Genomic DNA, 18,008 nt, shown 5'->3' with positions numbered 1-18,008 from the left:
CACTGGGTGTACACTTTGTGTGTGTATACAATTTGTGTGTATACACTTTATGTGTGTATGTACATGTTGTGTGTGTGCACTTCATGTGTGCACATTTTGTGTGTGTGCATATGGGTACACACTTTTTGAGTATGTGCATGCGTGTGTATACTTTATGTGTGTGTACATGTGTGTGTGTACACCTGCATCCAGAAGCTTTTTACATACCTGTCTTTGTCTCCTGATTATATCACCGCTCCTGGTGACTCTGAGCACAGTGTCGATCTGCTGATGGAGGCCTCTGTTTTATTTCGCTTTGTTTCTGTGGTGCTAGGGACTGAAGCTGGGGCTTTACATCGGTGAGGCTATTGATCTAGGTTTGTTTATTTTGGTGTATGTGTGCGTAGTGTGTATGTGTGTGTACACAAGCTGGTGAATGGAGGTCAGAGATCAATGCCAAATGTTTTCTTGTTCTGGAATATTATTTTAACTGGGCAAAGATGTGCAATATTTTTTAGGTTGCAGAATATTACTTAACTGTGTAAAGGTATGTTATTTTTGTTTATGCTGCATTTGTTTACTTATGAAAAGATGACTTGCGTTTGTCTCACCTTGCCAGATTGTTCTAATAAGAGCAAGTGACCAATAGCGAGGCAGGAGAAAGGACAGGCAGGGCTGGTGCCCAGAGAGAATGAATAGGAGGAGAAATCTAGGCTCAACAAGAATGAGAGAAGGGGAGAGAATGAGGGACATTCCTGGGGCCAGGAGCCAGACAGACACCAGCTAGACAGACACAAGAGACAGTGAAGGTAAAATACACAGAAGGAAGAAAAGTAAAAGCCCTGAGGGGAAAGGTAGATAGAGAGGAAAGACTAACTTAAGTTAAGAGATAGTCAGAAACAAACTCAAGCTAGGCCGAGCACTCAAAACTAATAACAAGTCTCTGCGTCATGATTTGGGAGCTGGTCAGTGGCCCCAAAGAAAAAGCCCTGTGCATCTTCTACTATTCTTCCAATTTTTGGAGACAGGATTGCTTACTGAACCCAAAGCTCACTGATTGGTTAGGATGGCTAGCCAGTAAGCTCCAGGAATGGAGATCCGTTTGGTCCCAACACTGGGGAGGCAGAAACAGGCAGATACTCATGAGTTTCAGGCCATCCCAGTCTGTATCGAATCCCAGAACACTGAGGGCTACATAGTGAGATTCTGTCTTAAAACAAAACAAAACAAAGCTGGAAAGTTGACTCTGAAGTTAAGCACACCGGCTGTTGTTCCGGGGGACCCCGATCAGATTCCCAACTCCCAGTTGGCAGTACACAGCTGTGTGAAACTACAGTACCAAGGAACTAGGTGCTCTCTCTAGTCCCCGCAGAACAGGCTTGGTACACACACATACATGCAGGCGAAATACACATACACACATTTTATTTTTTAGGTGCACAGTGTCTGAGGAATGACATCAGGATTGTCTTCTGTCACACACAATCGCTTCGGGATCCTTGGATGAAAGTAGTAAGTGTCTGTAGAGGTCCTTAGTAGCATTCTTCTTCAGACAGATGCAGCAAGATTCCAAACACGTTTCTGATTGGCTGGGAGCTCAGCTTATCATTATGTTCACATTCAGGTCCCATGAAAGTTTACCAACAGTGTTTGTGGACCACAGAGGCGGTTTGTAATGAACTGTTCTTTTTTATTTTATTTGTTATGTTGTTGTGTATGGGTGTGTGCCTGCCATGGCGTGCATACAAAAGTGAGAAGACAACTTTGTGAAATTTGGTTCTCTCCTTCAATCATTAGTGGGTTCTGGGGGTCAAAGTCAGATTGACAGTTTGCAGGGCAAGAGCCTTTCCTACTAAGTCTCCTTAGGGACCCAGCAAATGATTCTCTCAAAAGTGTGTATCAGAGGCTGGAGATGGCTCAGTAGCTCCAAGCATGGACTGGGCTGCTACACCAGGGATTTTTCCTCTTAGGCCATCAACCAGCTCCCAATCGTGACACAGAGACGTACTATTAGTTTTGAATGCCTGGCCTAGCTTAGGCTCATATCTAGCTCTTTTAACTTAAATTAGCCTGTTTCTCTTGACCTACCTTTTGCCGCGGGGCGTTGTACTTTCTGTACATTTTACTTCCACTGCTTCTTTATGTCTGTCTGTCTGGCATCTGCCTGACTCCTGGCAGCGAGAGCGTACCTCGTTCTCTTCTCCTCCTTCCCTCGCTCTTTCTCTAGATTTCTCCTCCAATTTATTCTCTCTGCCTGCCAGCCCTGCCTATCCTTTCTCTGCCTAGCTATTGGCCATTCAGCTCTTTATTAGACCAATCAGGTGCCTTAGGTAGGCAAGGAGAAACAGCAACACATCTTTACATAATTAATCAGATGCAGCATACACAAATGTAACATACATTTACATAGTTAAAGTAATATTCTGCAGCATTAAAAATATAACACATCTTTGCCTGTTGTAAGGAGGCTGCTTGTTTGTTCCTGGCTGCTCAGCCCTGAAATAACCACACAGAAACTGTATTATTTAAATCACCGCTTGGCCTATTAGCTCTTACTTCTTATTGGTTAGCTCTTACATCTTAATTTAACCCATTTCTACTAATCTGCGTATTGCCACGTGACTGTGGCTTACCAGCAAGGTTCTGTCCCACCCACCTCTATTCTGTCCTGCACAGGCTCAAGACAGTGTCTTTATTAATCAGTGGTAATCACAGCATACAGAGGGGAATCCCACATCGTTTGCCTAGTTAAAATAATATTCCACAATAGGCTGCTCTTCCAGAAGACCTAGATTCATTTCCCAGCACCTATATGGTGGCTCACAACTACTTTTAAATTCAGTTCCAGGGCATCTGACATTCTCTTCTGGCCTCCATGGCACTGCACACACACACACACATACACACACACACACACACACACACACACACACACACACGGTGCACAAAAACTAACTCAGCTTCACACACATACACATTAATTTAAAAAGATTAAAAATAAAATTATATTTGTTACTGACAGATACTAAAGCTCTTCCCAGAGCAAAACTGGTCATGTTTGAGATAAGCTCAAAGAGTACTGTGTAAACAAAATATTTAACCATGATTTTATACTTAAATACTGCTGCATGTGTGTTTGTGTGCTCATGCACATACTGGGGTATTGTTGAACCCACCATGTGTATGACAAGACCAGCTGTCTGCCACTGAACCATGTCCTCAGCCTTTCCTGCATATGTTTATATTTGCTAATTGGCACATTCTTGCCTCATAGGAAAATGTAGCTGGAAAGTCATTTTGGAAATGCACTTGATAAAGAAGAGGATTTCTGTGGTTTACAATTTACCTATATTTCCACAACCTTTAAGGTACTCGGTTCACACTGGCATTGGAAGGCAGAACAGTTCACACTGGCACCGGGGTGCAGAGCAGTTCACACTGGCACGGAAGTGCAGAGCAGTTCACACTGGCACCGGAGTGCAGAGCAGTTCACACTGACATTGGACTGTTTGTTTAATCACTTTTCTGAATCCTTCAGCGGCCCATTGCTATCACGTGGAGCTAACTTTGACCTCCAGAGGCCCTGTGTGCTCTAACCAAGGAGGAGGAAGAGGAGTCCTTTTCAGCTTGAAAGTCCTGTGTGGTTTACTTCTTCCAGGAAACCAAGTCAGCATAAAAAGCAGAAGGTTACCGTTCGGAGACGTCAACCACACTCCTGGGGAGGTTGGGAGTGCAGCAGAGTGTGAGGCAGGTCCTGGGCGCCCATCCTAATCGCTCATCCAGGAAATGCTCCTGCCGGCCCCAGACCCCTCTAGAAGGCTGTGTGTCGTTAAAGAACCCACAGGCTGTGCGACCTCCCAGACGACCGTTACAGCCTCCTCCCAACCTTAGCCCCAGGACTGAAACAGGAACTTAGGCTCACGCCTGTGCAGCGAGGTCATTCACACCTTGTCTTTATTCAGATAGTTAGAAGATTGTGCAAAGAAGCAAAGATCATCAAAACATGAGGCCGATAACCAGCAATTGATCAATTAAGATGGATCTCTATGCAGGCTTTCTTTCTGTTCCATTCTAGGATCATCCTTAGCTTGTGACAATGTCTTAGCCTTTTTAGTTTTCCTTTGCTTTTGTTTAGATTTAATTTGTAATTGTGTGTATGTGTGTGTGATTCTCTCTGTGTGCCTCTCTCTCTCTCTCTCTCTCTCTCTCTCTCTCTCTCTCTCTGTGTGTGTGTGTGTGTGTCTGTCTGTCTGTCTGTCTGTCTGCCCTAGAACTCTATATGTAGACCAGGATGATCTTGAAGTCACAGAGATCTGCCTGCCCCCCAAGTGTTCACATTAAAGCTATGTACCAACACTCCCAGTTTAAACTCTAATAAAAATCTTATTTGAAGTTTCATTTTTTGATGGAATTGAAAGACTAGAAGGTAGACAGGTTCCCTGGTAGGCGGACAGTAAGGAGAGGGGCCAAGGCTAGGTAATGAAGGTGACAAATTCTCAAGGTGGCCTGCTCCTTCCTCCCCATCCTGATATGGCACCAGCAGGGTCCTGCTGAGGTACTCACTCGACAAGTTCAAGGCCAGATTGGGGTGTCACACAACAGTTGTGGACCAGACAACCATTGTCTTCAGACAGACCAACCCTAAAGTAGAGGAGAAAAATGCTTAAGAGGCTTTAAAACTCCCAGCCCCTAAGCAGAGACTGGAATTTCAGCTTTCTGAGCTCCTCTGCTTTGCAGAGTCTTTTTCTCTCTGGGCCTGCTGCATGTGTCTGCGTTCCCTCACCCTCAATAAACACCTTTGCCAACTGTCCATCCTGCCTCGAGAATTCTCTGTGTCACAGGCTCTGCTTCAGATTTTAACCTTTTAACCAGCAGAGAAAATGAATCCCTTTCAAGACCCCAGACTGCATCAGAATCCCCCTGCCAAAATGCAAAAATAACCCACCCCCTATTTTCTTTAATGTTACAGGCAAACACTGGCCCTCTTTAATAAGGTTCTCTGCCAAGACAGTAAGCCAGAGCAAGTGGAATTCAAAAGTAGAATAGGTTTATTTGAGTAAAGCAACTCCTAGGTAAGTCCTGCAGTCCCAGAGGATGAGGCCGGAAAAGTCGTACCCCGAACCAAAGCAAGGAGACTTTGTAGGCTGTAGGCGTGTCTGTCTTTAGAGTGAGATGGCCTGTCTATCTATAAGCTGAGTTTTACCCAAGAATGGTCAAAAGTTGAACACTTTAGGGGAGAACTTGGGCTTCTGGTAGCAACAGGGGAGGAAGTTGCAACAGTAGCCAGGAATGTTGGAACTGGGCTTGTTGGTGCCCAGTTTTTATTGGAGATTCTCTGAGTGGTGGGGTTTGGAGAGAAATACATGGATGGGGCTTTCTGCACCACGCTGGAGCAAGCTGGAGGTTCCAACTGAACACTTCTAATATTTAATTGACCACCTCCCACCTCGTAACAACTATCCTCCCATAATGAGGACCTTCTAAATTATCCCCATATGGACGAGCGTCCTGTGGTTTAGAGAGCAGAAGAATCGTGTTAGTGGCTTCTACTGCTGTGGTAGCGTTATCTGTCAGAAGGAGGAAGGTTTGTGGGTCATGGCTAGAGAAGGTTTCCCACAAGGAGGGAAAAGGGTGACAGACTCCACAGTGGCAGAAGGGTGAAGCTGATACCTCCTCAATCCTGGTGGACTGTGAACCATGAAGTGAACAGTTTAGGCAATAAAACAGAGGTGGATATAAACTTCAAAGACTCATGTGCCCAGTTAGGCCCCATGTGCTAAAGATTCCTCAGACTCCCCAGACAGCACCTCCAGCGCAGGACTGAGGCTCACACATGAGCCTGTGGTCTGTCCTGTACTCTGCCTGTGAGCAAAGATGCTGGCAAGCACTTCGGTTAGGTGTCCCCACACTGGACTTTTTCTTGAGGTCCAGGTAGTATCTGGGCGGCTCCTGGGCATAAGTCAGAGACATTCCTCTCCTCCATGCGGGATCAGACTTTACGTTACCAGGGTTGGCAGCAGGAACCTTTAGTTGCTGAGCCATCTTGCAGCCTCTTGAGATGGTCTCCATCTGTCTTCTTTCTTCATGCCCAAGAGTTTGATCAGCTGAACAACTAGATATGCAGTTAACGTATGGCCAAAGGGGTCACAGTTGTGCTTAGAGCCACTGAACAGGGTGGCTATAACAAAAGGAAAGAAACTCCACCCACCACTAGAGAAAACTCCCTCATTAACTTTCTTAGTGTGTAGATTTTTAGAAGAGCTGACATCTCTAAAGAGCGAATTTTAACATTTCAAATAGTCTGAGTCATAGTCACATAAAAATCAACTGATTTGCATATTCCATATTTGTTTAGCATGGACGTGGGGAAGAGAAAAAAGTAGAGGAAAAACATAAAATTCATATTAAACCACCAGAAAATAAGGTTAGCAATGACCACAGAATATTATCCCTCACCTGGGGTCATTAACTAAGAGATAGATAGATAGATAGATAGATAGATAGATAGATAGATAGATAGACAGACAGAATTTATAAGTCCCACAAATGAACTATTATTTAAAAGGATTTTTAAAAAAAGATTTGATTTTATCTTTAAGTGTGTGTGTGTGTGTGTGTGTGTGTGTGTGTGTGTGCATGAACGTATGAGTGCAGGTGCCCATGGTGGCCAGAAGAGGGTGTCGGATCACTTGGAGCTGGTGTTAGTTGTGAGCCTCCCAATATGGGTGCTGGTAACTGGATGTGGGTCTTCTGCAAGAGCCATACATGCTTTTAACTGCTAAAGCATCCCTTCAGCTCCAAGGATGTTCTTTTTGTTTGTTTGTTTTTCGAGACAGGGTTTCTCTGCAGCTTTGGAGCCTGTCCTGGAACTATGTCTTGTAGACAAGGCTGGCCTCACCTGCCTCTGCCTCCTGAGTGCTGGGATTAAAGGCGTGCACCACCACCTCCCAGCTCCAAGGATGTTCTTGAGAATAAGTTTTTATGGAATATGGATATAGTTCTAATCAACATGTATATATTTATATTTCTTTCACTAAATACAAACTGAAAACCATCATTTCTTTCATCCCTAGGGAGACGGGAAATTATACTAATATTAGTGATATCTATGACTTTATTCCCAGTAGAAATGCTACACATGTCTACCACACTAAAGTCACTTCAGATCTCTCAGAAGTGATATATATTGCTGATATATGTCACTATGACAAACATCCTGCCAGTCTTGATATTGTTTAGCACATTAATAAAAAACTCTGCATAAAGCTGTTCAGTTATCTACACCTGTGTAACAAATTATCCCCAAACCTTTGTAATTTAAAACAATTTATCGTCTTGTGGAGCAGTTCATGACTTTAATCCCAGCACTTGGGGAGCAGAGGTAAGTAGATCTTTGCATTTAAGAACTACAGAGTGAGTTTCAGCACTGCCTGGGCTTCACAGAGAAACCCTGTCTCAGAAAAACAAAATCAAAATCATTTATTACTCCAGACTTGTGTAGGAAAGGACCTGGCTTGACTCAGCTGGGTCTGGTGCTGCCAGACTGTTAAAGGGGATGCAACACAAAATTCTGCCCCTAAACTTACTTGCGAGATTGTAGGCAGGACTCTATTCCTCAGGAGTTATTACGTGGAGAGTCTTAACCTCTTGGTGACTTTTTTTTGTTTTGTTTTGACACAGAGTCTCTCTGTGTAGCCCTGGCTGTCCTGAGACACACTGTGTAGACCAGGTTGACCTCCAGTTCACAGAGATCTGCCTGCCTGTGCCTCCTGAGTGCACAGGAATTAAAGGCGTGTGTCACCACTGCCCGGTTTAGATACTTGTCTGAAGGGCATTTCAGAATATTACTTTGAAAGGTGATTCACCAGAATTTCAAGAGGTGCATATATCTCTAAAATGTTTCGGTTTGAATAACATCAATGACCTCCTAAGGGAAGTTGTTTAGAATGATCTCAAGCTACCTAGAGGCCAAACTTATGCTCGTCAAACATTCTAGATTAGTTCACCTTACCACAGTGTTGTGGAAAAGCATATATATTCGGAAACTCAAATTTGCTATCAAGCAAACCATAAAATATTTTTGACCCTGCACACTTGAGTTGTTATGCACATATAGAGAGTTTAAGGAGTGCTGTGTTCAGGCCTCTGTCAAGCTTGTTTGAGCAGTTAAAGCCACTCTTTGCATATGACATTTGTCATTTGCGACTGTGTGACTGTGGAGTCAATTTCCTTATGCATACACCGAATACCAGACTACTTCTTTTCTCAAGCTGTGTATGGAAAAGCGCAGAATATATATATATATATATATATATATATATATATATATATATATATATATATATGAGAGAGAGAGAGAGAGAATGAAATAATGCTATGATTCTTTCCTACATGTCAGGTGAGTGTAGCTGCGTGTGGAATCAGGAAGGGTGCACCAGATACCCTGGCGCCTAAGTTAGAGGAGGTCATGGGGCACACAATTAAGAGGGCTGGGAAGCAACCTTTCCTCTTGCCAGAGCAGTTCTTACTCTTACCCGCTGAGCCACCTTCCCAGACTTATGGGGAACTATGTTTTGTTTTGTTCCTGATACAGAGGACTAAACTCAGGGCTTTGCACCTGCTAGGCAAATGCTCTACCACTGAGCTACACCCCCATTCTTTCACATTATTTTTTGAGACAGTATCTTTCAATGAACCTTGAGCTCTTGGATTGACTGAGTCAGCTGGGCAATAAGCTCCAGAATTCTGCCTATTCCTACCCCTACCTCCCCAGGGCTAAGGTTACAGATAGGGCTTTTAAAAATGGGTACTAGGGACCCTAATTTTCAGCTCTTTATCTTGTGGGGCAAGCCCTTCAGAGACATAACCATCTCTTCAGCCCTCAATTGCTATATATTTTAAAGTTTAGGTGTTTTAATTTATGATACATGCCTCTCTCTGTGTGTGTGTGCGCATGCATGTAGTTGCCCATAGTGACTGTAAAAGGTTTCAGATTCCCTGAGCTGGAATTACAGTGTGTACCATGTGCGGTGGATGCTGGGAACCTAACTCTGGTCTTCTGCAAGAGCAGCAAGAGTTTTTAATCTCTGAGTCATCTCTCTAGCCCTTGTGTGAAAATTTCCTACTTCATATGCTGTTTTAATAGTGAAAAAGTTAAGGGGTATTTCATGCAACTCCGATGTTTATATTAAGAGATGAATTTGTCAGCAGTGATTGGACTGGGAATGATTTTATTTGTCCTATTAAAAGACCAGATTTATCCCCCAAACAAAACTGTGTTACTTTCCCAAAACACTCCCCTGTGTCATCCTGTGGGAAAGTGATTTCCCAACTACAGTAGTCTCTTCTCTGGCTATCCAGACACACTTCCTCCAGTCCCAGCCACCCGCAGTCAACCATATTCTAAAAATATGAAGTGGAAAATTCCAGAAATAAATGATTCATAATGATTTAAATGGGATGCCATTCTGAGTAGCCCAGAAGTCTTTCACCTCCCCCAGTGTGTTACACCCAGGAGGCGAGGAGCGGCAGTAAGGGGTATGCTAAGCTCTGGATGCTAAGCTCCCGGCCGCTGTGAGTTGTGCCATCAGCCATCAGAGCATGAGGCTTGGGTTCCAGTACCCCTCATTTTATTTCATCATTGCCCCAAGTGCCAAGAGTAGCTGGCAGCCTGGATAAATCATGACAAGTTGTAGTCTGTTATTTTGTTGTTGTTAAGACTGGGTCTCATTCCGTAAACCCAGCTGGGCTCAAACTCAGTGTGTAGCACAGGCTGGTCTTAAACTTGCTGCAGCTCCGGCCTCAGCCTCCTGAGTAGTGGTATTACATGCATGAGCCACCGTACCTTTGTTTTGTTTTGTTTTTGAGTGAACGCTGTTGAATTAAAGACGAGGGCGGACCAGATGAGGTTGCTGAAATCTATTGTTATCCCTTACTATGCGGGATGCATACGTTAATCACACGTGTGTATAGGACACACAGTGTATAGTGGTGGCTCTATGCTCACTTTCAGGCACTCCCTGGGTCCCAAACCCCGTCTGTCTTTAATGAGGAGAGAAGGGAAGACAATTGATGGCAATTCCCCACCCTATTATTTTACGTTGTGTTGCCAGCCGGATTTTCAAGGTAAGTCAGCAAATGTTTCATGTATGCTGGCAAGTTTCTTGTCGTCTTCCTACATCGGAACTCCTAAGTCATTCGGGTCCAGCCATGGAGACATGGAAGTCACAGAACTGCAAAAACGAGTGATCTCCCCCTCTTAACTGTCTTTGGATGACCTAGAGAAGTGCGGAGGGCGGTGAGTAAGTACCTCTGCGTCACCCCAGTCCCTCTCAGGGTAAAACAGAAACAGTTCTAACCAGAAAAGGCCAGGAGGCAATGCCTAGCAATGATAGTTCAGAGTTGACGCTCCTGGACCACCAGCGAAGGTGGGAGTGGCGGGATTTGACGCCAGAAGACTACTTCCGCCCGGTGCGTATGACGTCAGGACCGACCCCCTTCAAAAAAAAATACACCCAGGAGTCAAGCCTCGCGAGACTCCGGAGCGGCCGTCTTGGTCCCGCCTCTCGGGGCGGGGCGGGGCGGGGCTTGGCGCGGTGGACGCTCGCCGCGGGCTGCGGGGACTGAGGAGGCTGAGCAGCCGCGGGCGACCCGGGCAGGTGAGCGCGGGCGCGGGGTGGCTGCGGGCGCGGGGCGCGGGGCAGGGCGGCGGAGCTTCGGCTGCGCTCGCGCTGGGGAGGCTCTGCTCACGGCGCTCGGCCCTGCCATCCCCGGCGGAGCGGAGGACCGCGGCTGTGCTGTGCGCGGCGTCCCCGGGCTGCAGGCGGGGCCGCGCCCCCAGCGCCTGTCAGTCACTGGGGCCTTCGCCCCGGCGGGTGCGGCAGCCTGCGCACCCCGGAGCGGAGCCGCCGGTCCGCGCTCGCCCCTGCTCCCGGCCCACTCTCCCTGTCCGCTCCCGACGCGGAGGGCACGGGTGGCCGGCACGAAGTTGCCGGTGCACGGTGCAGACAGCAAACTGTTCTGAAGCCGCTGGCCTGCCGGTCACCGACGCGACTGTCCCCGGTCCGGGGTCGCTTTTCGGATCCCGAAGTTTGGAGAAAGGTTGTGCAGAGATGCGAGGTGGGGCTGGAGCGCCGCTGCTGCAGAAGTGCGCTGCTCCCGCCCCCCGGGACTCGGGGCAGCGCCGGCGCGCTCGCTCTCTGGCTTCTCTTTGCAACTTGGGATGCGTTTCGCTAGAAGCCACTTATGGAAATGGCCCTGGTATTAGCCCGGCGACTGCCAGGGAGCTAGACGAGCAAAGTTAAATGGTTTTAAGGTGGTGATTGACGAGGGAGATCTTGCCCTTGTTTGGCAGTGGTAGCTTAAATCGTCCAGGTCTCCGTTCAAGTCAAGATCTGCTATTCTTCAGCCTTGCAATTTGCATTCCAAGTTGTCTCGATAACACACACACACACACGTTTCGTTTTTTTCTTTTGTGCCTCAGGGTATATAAAACAATTAAGTTTATTATACTCTCTTGCCCCGTGGCCAAGAGCATCTGTTTGGGGAGAGAAATTAGTTCAAAATATGATAAATTATGATATTTATTGCTTAAGTTCATAAAAGTACTTTTACGTGGAAAATCCTAATCCCAAAAGAAGTACAATGGATCAGTTTTGGGGTATGACCTCACTCGGTGTTTTTCTCTTAGTGAACTGGGTAGGTTTGAGTGTCGTGTTTGTTTCTGTTAAGGAATGAAACAGATTAGACTCAGAAAAGCCACAGTAAGTACAACACTGCTAGTCCCATCATTTATTTTGGAGTTTGCTTAAAAAATGAGTCAAAGACTAGAAACAACGATTGTGCAAATAAAAAAGTATCTTTTGCAGGTTTTTTTAAAAATTACTATTTAAAACAATTTTCAAGTTTAAATATATTTTGGTCATATCCTTTCCCTCCCCCAAGCTCTTTCAGATTCCTCCTCCCTATGCTATCGTCTTTAAGTTCTTTCTCAAAAACAAAATCAAATAATGCAGTTTTTAAATACTAAGTTTTAATTTCAAAAGATGAAACATTAAGAACAAAGGAAAAATGTATTTTATAGATAGTGAGTGTTAGCTTCGGTTTGACCATTTTTCTTTAGAAAAGTTCTGCTCCCTCAAATACCAGAAGCATCGTGTTGGTAACAGGCTTAGCAGAGCGCTTTTTTTTTTTTTCCAGCTGGGAAAAGTTGGGGCCACCAAAGCCAGGAGGATCTGCATCTCACTGTGGGGTCAAATAAATTTATTTTACATAAGTAAATGCGGAGCCAGTTAAGCAAGGGTTTGAGAATCCTAGCATTACAGTCAAATCAACAGATGGGCAAGTTGTGACTGGGTTAGGTTTGACAGGAGCAAAAAGCCTGCCCCTGGATTTTTATGAAAAGCACCACGGGCTGTGTCAGTGAGATGATTAAAACAGCTTAAGGTGGAAGGATTTTGTTTAAAACAAAAGAAAAACAAAAACCCAAACAAATAAACATTTATCTCCTTTCTTTCTTCCGTGTTTTTGTTCAAGTCTCCGGGAAATACTTAGGCATGAACTTTACTTTCAAGTACTGGTTCCATGGGACGACTCTCTCTCCTGGTGAAGGTTGTGCTGATCATTGGGAGGAGGGGCTAAAAGGAGGGAAGAGTTGGTTACCTGCTGTACACACACAGATACTATGGTTTGTCCTGAGGCAGGTGGAGAGAAATGACCCCGCCTCCAGTGACTAGAATATAAAATTCAGGCTGAAGCTGAGGAACGAGGGACTGGATCTTACCAGACAGCAGAGGGTTTCAGAAAAGGCGTTTGTGGAGGGGATCTGCGTGGCCCCACTGGATGGTGAGACAGTAAGAGAAACACTTTATACAGGGCCACCAGCTGCCAGACCTTTGTTTACCCTCAGGAGTGTTTCTTTGACTCCCGACTTGCTGAGGGAGTAAATGAGTGCCAAGATCAGGTAGGCAGGAAGTGGTGGAGTCACCTTGGCCTGGACACCTGGCTTTACCCACTGTCCCTGCGTTCCTGCCATTCAGGAAGGTCTTGCTCAGGTCTGTAGTTGCAAAGAGTAGATTTTGGAGAATGCATCTAAAGTTTGAGATTGGTTTTCTGAAAAACTCCCAAGATAATGAAAACCTAGGGAAAGGAGCTGTGGTTTTGTTTGTTTTTCATACAGGGTCTCACTGTGTAGCTGTGTAGTTTTGGGCTGTCCTGAGACTCGCTTTATAGAGTAGGCTGGCTCTAACTCACAGAGATCCACCTGCCTCTGCCTCCCAGTGCTAGGATTAAAGGTGTGCACCACCTCACTCAGCGTGTGAGTTATTTTTGACATAGAAAATATGTTAGCCCACGTTTGAAAGATGCTTTTGGTGCTAATTAGTTGTAACCATTGAGGGAGACTTTTGATAATTTTGAATTACTGCTTGTCAGCACCAATGTAGATTCAAAATGAGAAATTAACAGTACACTAACCCTTTCTCCACTGCAACATTTCAACTGCTATATATTTTAATCTTGTATTTTTAAAGGTTACTTGGCATTAAGTATTGTTTGGATTGAATTATGAAGTTGGAATTGAGTTGACGATATCAGTCTCATCCCCTTTCATTTTGTGTTTCCGTAAGTAGCTGTTCTGGCATTGTCTGGAACAAGGTGTGAGTACAGTTTTGTACATGTGTGAAATGGGAGAAGTTCAGCTGTGGATGCTAAACATTTGGGGTATCATGTAAGGTCTCTGGGACCGTGAAGCCACAGGTGTTGTGGTAGGCACTGTGCTTCATACAGGTATGCTAGATAAACAGGTGCTGAAAGAATAGTGTCTGGCTTTACTTATGAGTTTTCAGGCTGAGTGTTTGTTGATTAACTGGAGATGCAATCACAGTTGTCCCGCCTGCATCTCTCACACGTCCAGTGAGAGCCAGGCTCTTCCCTTTCTTCCTTGCTGAGACTGTGCTTGTTACAGAGAGGTCCGGGGGCCAGTCCACAAGCTAGTGGAGGAAGTGGTGTTCTCTTGGCTGAATGGGATAAGCTCTGGGATTCCCCCTTCTCCAAGCCAGTCTTTTACTGTTCGTGAGCTTGAATGGGGGAGAGGAGCAGAGCTGTCAATATTTAAAGTCCACGAAACAGGACGAAGATGCAACAGTAAGCTGTTAGCACAGCTTCCATCACCGTTTCCGTTTGTCGTCCCGTTGTTACTGATTCCACATGTGCAACGTTTGCGTAACCGCACGTCTCTGAGCACGCGTGTGCAGGTCGCATTCCTTGTCTGGCCTTTTCAGTTACTTGTCCCTTTGACAGCAGCTTTCCAATCACCGGCCCAAAATTTCGCAGGGATACTTTTAAGTCCACTTTATAGTTTGCAAGGTTTACAGGGATCTCTAAGTACAGGTTTGGTTAGAAAGCTTCTTGGGGTGAAGGGGCGTCAGTTCCATCAATGGGAGAGCAATCTCCCTCCTAGGGGAATGAAAACTTCGAGAGCATCTTTTCCCACCTGAGAGGCGCTGAGGCATTTATAATACTGGCCTCTTAGACAGCCTCTGCACAATCTTAGGGACGACCTTGACAGTTCCAGGCCGCTTGGTGCTCTGACCGCACACAGACCTGTGCGTGACTGAGCAGAACTCAAGGCTTGCTAGTTGCCTGAGGGGAGCTGAACTTGTTTGAAGCTTAGTTTAAATCTTTTAATGTATATTGTGCAAAATAAGAAGTTTCATTGTGGCATTTTCGTAATACATATAATGTACTTTGACCCTGTTGGCCCTGCTGCTGCTCTCCTGCTGTCCCTCCTCTCCCTTTTACATTCTTGAACTCGCTTTTTACCTTCCCTGGAGTAATCCCTTCTTCCTTCCTCCTTCCTTCCCCAGTTATTCGCTACCTTTGTATTTGATTCAGGACGGGAATTTATCCCCTCCTCTCCTGGTTTCTGGAGCCTCTTTGTTGTGGTTCCTGAGCAGGGTGAGGTTAGTAATGTTAGTCCCCCAGATCCCCTGCAGACACCTTTCCGGTGAGAAGCTAGAGGGCAGCACCCAGGTGACCGCGCCATTGCTGATGCCCCAGCTATTTTTGCCACGACAAATCGCAGCCTTTGCTGTGGGTCCCAACTTTTACTGTGTCTGTGAAAGGGTGGAAGGCTGAGTCTGGGGCAGAGAAGCCCCTGTAGACGCTAACACGCCCCCCCCCTCTGAGTCTGGGGCAGAGAAGCCCCTGTAGACGCTAACACGCCCCCCCCCCCCTGAGTCTGGGGCAGAGAAGCCCCTGTAGACGCTAACACGCCCCCCCCCCCCTCTGAGTCTGGGGCAGAGAAGCCCCTGTAGACGCTAACACGCCCCCCCCCCCCCCGAGTCTGGGGCAGAGAAGCCCCTGTAGACGCTAACACGCCCCCCCCCCCCCCCCCCCCGTAGAGTCTCGTGCCCGTGTGCACGTGCCGGAGCCGCCGCGCCTGTGGTCCTCAGCAGTCCTCAGTTGTCTGGCCAAAACTGTCTCCCCGAGTGATCCATAGTGTTGGTTCAGAGCCGTCTGAGTGGTCTCCTCTTGCCCAGGCTTCACTCGGTTTTCCCCAGGTAGATGTCTAGTTTCTCAGTTGCTGTTTAATGTGTTTCTTAGTACATACTGGCAGAGTCCTCAGTAACATAAAAACACTGTGTCTAGATAGTCTAATTGGATACGCACGGGAGCCTGGTGGATTATTGAGGAAATTGAACCTTTACTAGTAAGGTGAGGTGAGTTGGCAGGAGTGGGGGGATAGAGTGATAGTGACAGCTAAGACCCAGGCTTCCTCTCTCTCCTGTTACTTTATTACATCAGCTTTTCCTTTGCCGTTTGCTCTCCCAGGCTTGCCCGACTTTCCCTTTTTTCCCCTCCTACCTCTTAAGAACTGTTTACGGTTTTGCACGCCAAACAAATTTTCCTAGGAAATATCTACAACTGTGCTCAGATTTATAGTGAGGGGTTTGCTCCTGGAGAAAGCTTATCTCAAGACTACTCATTGCATCTCATATTGTGTTTTATGGTTCTGTGAAGCACTTTTATACGTGTTCTTGCTCATTTGTGGGGATGTTACTGTTACATCCATTTGTGAAGAACTCAATTTAAATCACTTGTCTGACATCTTAGCTTAGATAGAGCCAACACCTAAATTTGAATCTAATGTGCACACATACATGTTTGTTGTCTTAATAGATTAAAAGCTGCTGTGAGCAGAGTATTTGCTGAGAACTCTACAAAATTAGTAGATCAGACGTGGTTCTTGACCTCAACAATCAAGCCAAAATAAACAAAACTATGAACCATCTTATTTAATTAAAACCAATCAAGGTTGGCTAAATACAGCACAGCATTTTCTTTAACAGTGGTGTAGTGAGCCCTGGGCGTTGTTTTTAATTTTGTTGAATTGTGAGGCTGGATTTTTCTCCATTTTTAATCATGAAACGCCCAGTCTTCGGTTCTTAGTTAAGTTGCTTTCTGCTTGTCCTGAGCTCAGTGCCTTGCTTCCTAGCTAGAGTAGTCGTGCTGAGGGAGGGGGATGAGGCAGAACAGATAGCAACGGAAATAAAAGAACTGAGGGTTGGAGCCAGGCTTGGTGAGCAAGGGCCATCTTACTTTTTAGTGTGTGTGTATGCATGCATGCATACATACAAGTAATTTTAGGCAGGGTTTCACTATGTAGCCCCGGCTGGCCTGGAACTTGAACCAGCTGGCCTCGAGGTCTGCTTGTGTCTGCCTCCTGAGCTCTGTGATTAAAGATACGCCCCACTAGGTTTGGTGGCGAGAGCCCTTACAGTGGCCCTGCTGTAAGAAATTCAATGTGCATTTTATAGCATGGGAAGATGAATTCTTTGAGAGATCAGAGAACCTCTTTAATGCTCCATATTTTAAAATATCTTGTGTCTGCATCTTGTTTCATGCAATTTAATTTTTAGAAGCCGTGAGCATTTTTTACTTAGATAGGCATTGACCTGCTGACAGGCCCCCGTTATGGAAACACCATGCAGTGTTTGCCTGTGGGCTCTTCTGTATTTGTCAGCGGGGACTGGTTGCCTGGCTCATAGCATGAAGGAGTTGCCCTTTGCTGTGTTTTCACAGTTGAGATCCATTTCATTCATTTGGACACCTTTTACATCTGGTGAGGAGAGTCTCCTTATGTCGGCCATTACCAAGCCAAACAGGAAAGACTTTCTCTAATTTCTGTACCCGGAGTGGAAAATTTTTAGTACTGAATTGCATGCATTGCCCCGTTGGTGTTAGGTTAGCTCTCACAGAGTCCCAGGCTCCTGACGCTTCTAATGAGGTTAATTGTAATTCAGCTTCTTGCCCAGCGCTGTGTTAGGTACCTGGCCACAGGCAGTATGATGGGTTACCCTTCCATGTAGATGGGTTCTGTGGTGTGCTGAACGGGTACAGATAACTACAGCTCAAACACAGTGGGAGGAAGCAGAGATTGTTCCCGGGTGGGCAGAGGAAGTGTCTTTGTGGACTCAACTGTGAATTGACCATTTAAGAGCCATGGACATGCCAGGCAGAGGGATTAGCATAATTTGGGTGTCCTGATAACACCTGATAAGTTATGTGCTGATTATGTTATTTTTTTCTCCAATTGGATTCGACGCCATTGAGCTTGGAGAAGGGTGGTTTTCAGCATCTCAGCCTTTGCTTCAACAGCCACACAGCTCGGCACATTTAATTAAAGTTGTGCTTTGGTAATATCACAGTTGTAGGGATACATGGGGGTGAGCCAAGAGAAGGGAGGCCAGACATGGGAAGACCACTGAAGGGACTCAACAGTTTAGGACATCATGACGTTTTCAACTAGATGGAAGAGACAGGAGTGGTGGGTGTTGGCCTTGTATTCAGACCCCTGCTGTCCTTTTGTGCAGAGATGCCTGCCTGTGCTCCAGGTAATGTGGGACTAGAAAGTCATGGTGCTCCCTCACTAGACAGACAGACAGACAGACAGACAGACAGACAGACATCCCTCTGTAATGGTAGTCATAGGTATGATGCTGTAGCGGGTGAGATGATTTAAAACAAAA

The 18,008-nt window shown here is 45.8% G+C and overlaps 1 protein-coding gene across 4 annotated transcripts in view; it reads left to right on the top strand.

Annotated features, from left to right (window-relative positions):
• Positions 1-10,559: 10,559 nt before the first annotated feature.
• Stk38l (serine/threonine kinase 38 like) overlaps positions 10,560-18,008 on the top strand; it is a 62,386-nt gene continuing 54,937 nt past the window's right edge. Inside the window, exons 1-2 of one of the 4 annotated variants that reach the window (XM_087903952.1) lie at positions 10,578-10,637; positions 13,509-13,599. The gene's annotated coding sequence lies outside the window, so the exon portion shown is untranslated. Of the gene's footprint in view, positions 10,638-13,508; positions 13,600-18,008 lie in introns of all 4 variants that reach the window. The other 3 variants (XM_087903950.1, XM_087903951.1, XM_087903949.1) reach the window with 3 other exon arrangements.

Source organism: Myodes glareolus, chromosome 3, assembly GCF_982192425.1.
Source record: "Myodes glareolus chromosome 3, mMyoGla1.1, whole genome shotgun sequence".
In the NCBI taxonomy this organism is placed as follows: domain Eukaryota; kingdom Metazoa; phylum Chordata; class Mammalia; order Rodentia; family Cricetidae; genus Myodes; species Myodes glareolus.
This window is presented reverse-complemented; position numbering and strand designations above follow the sequence as displayed.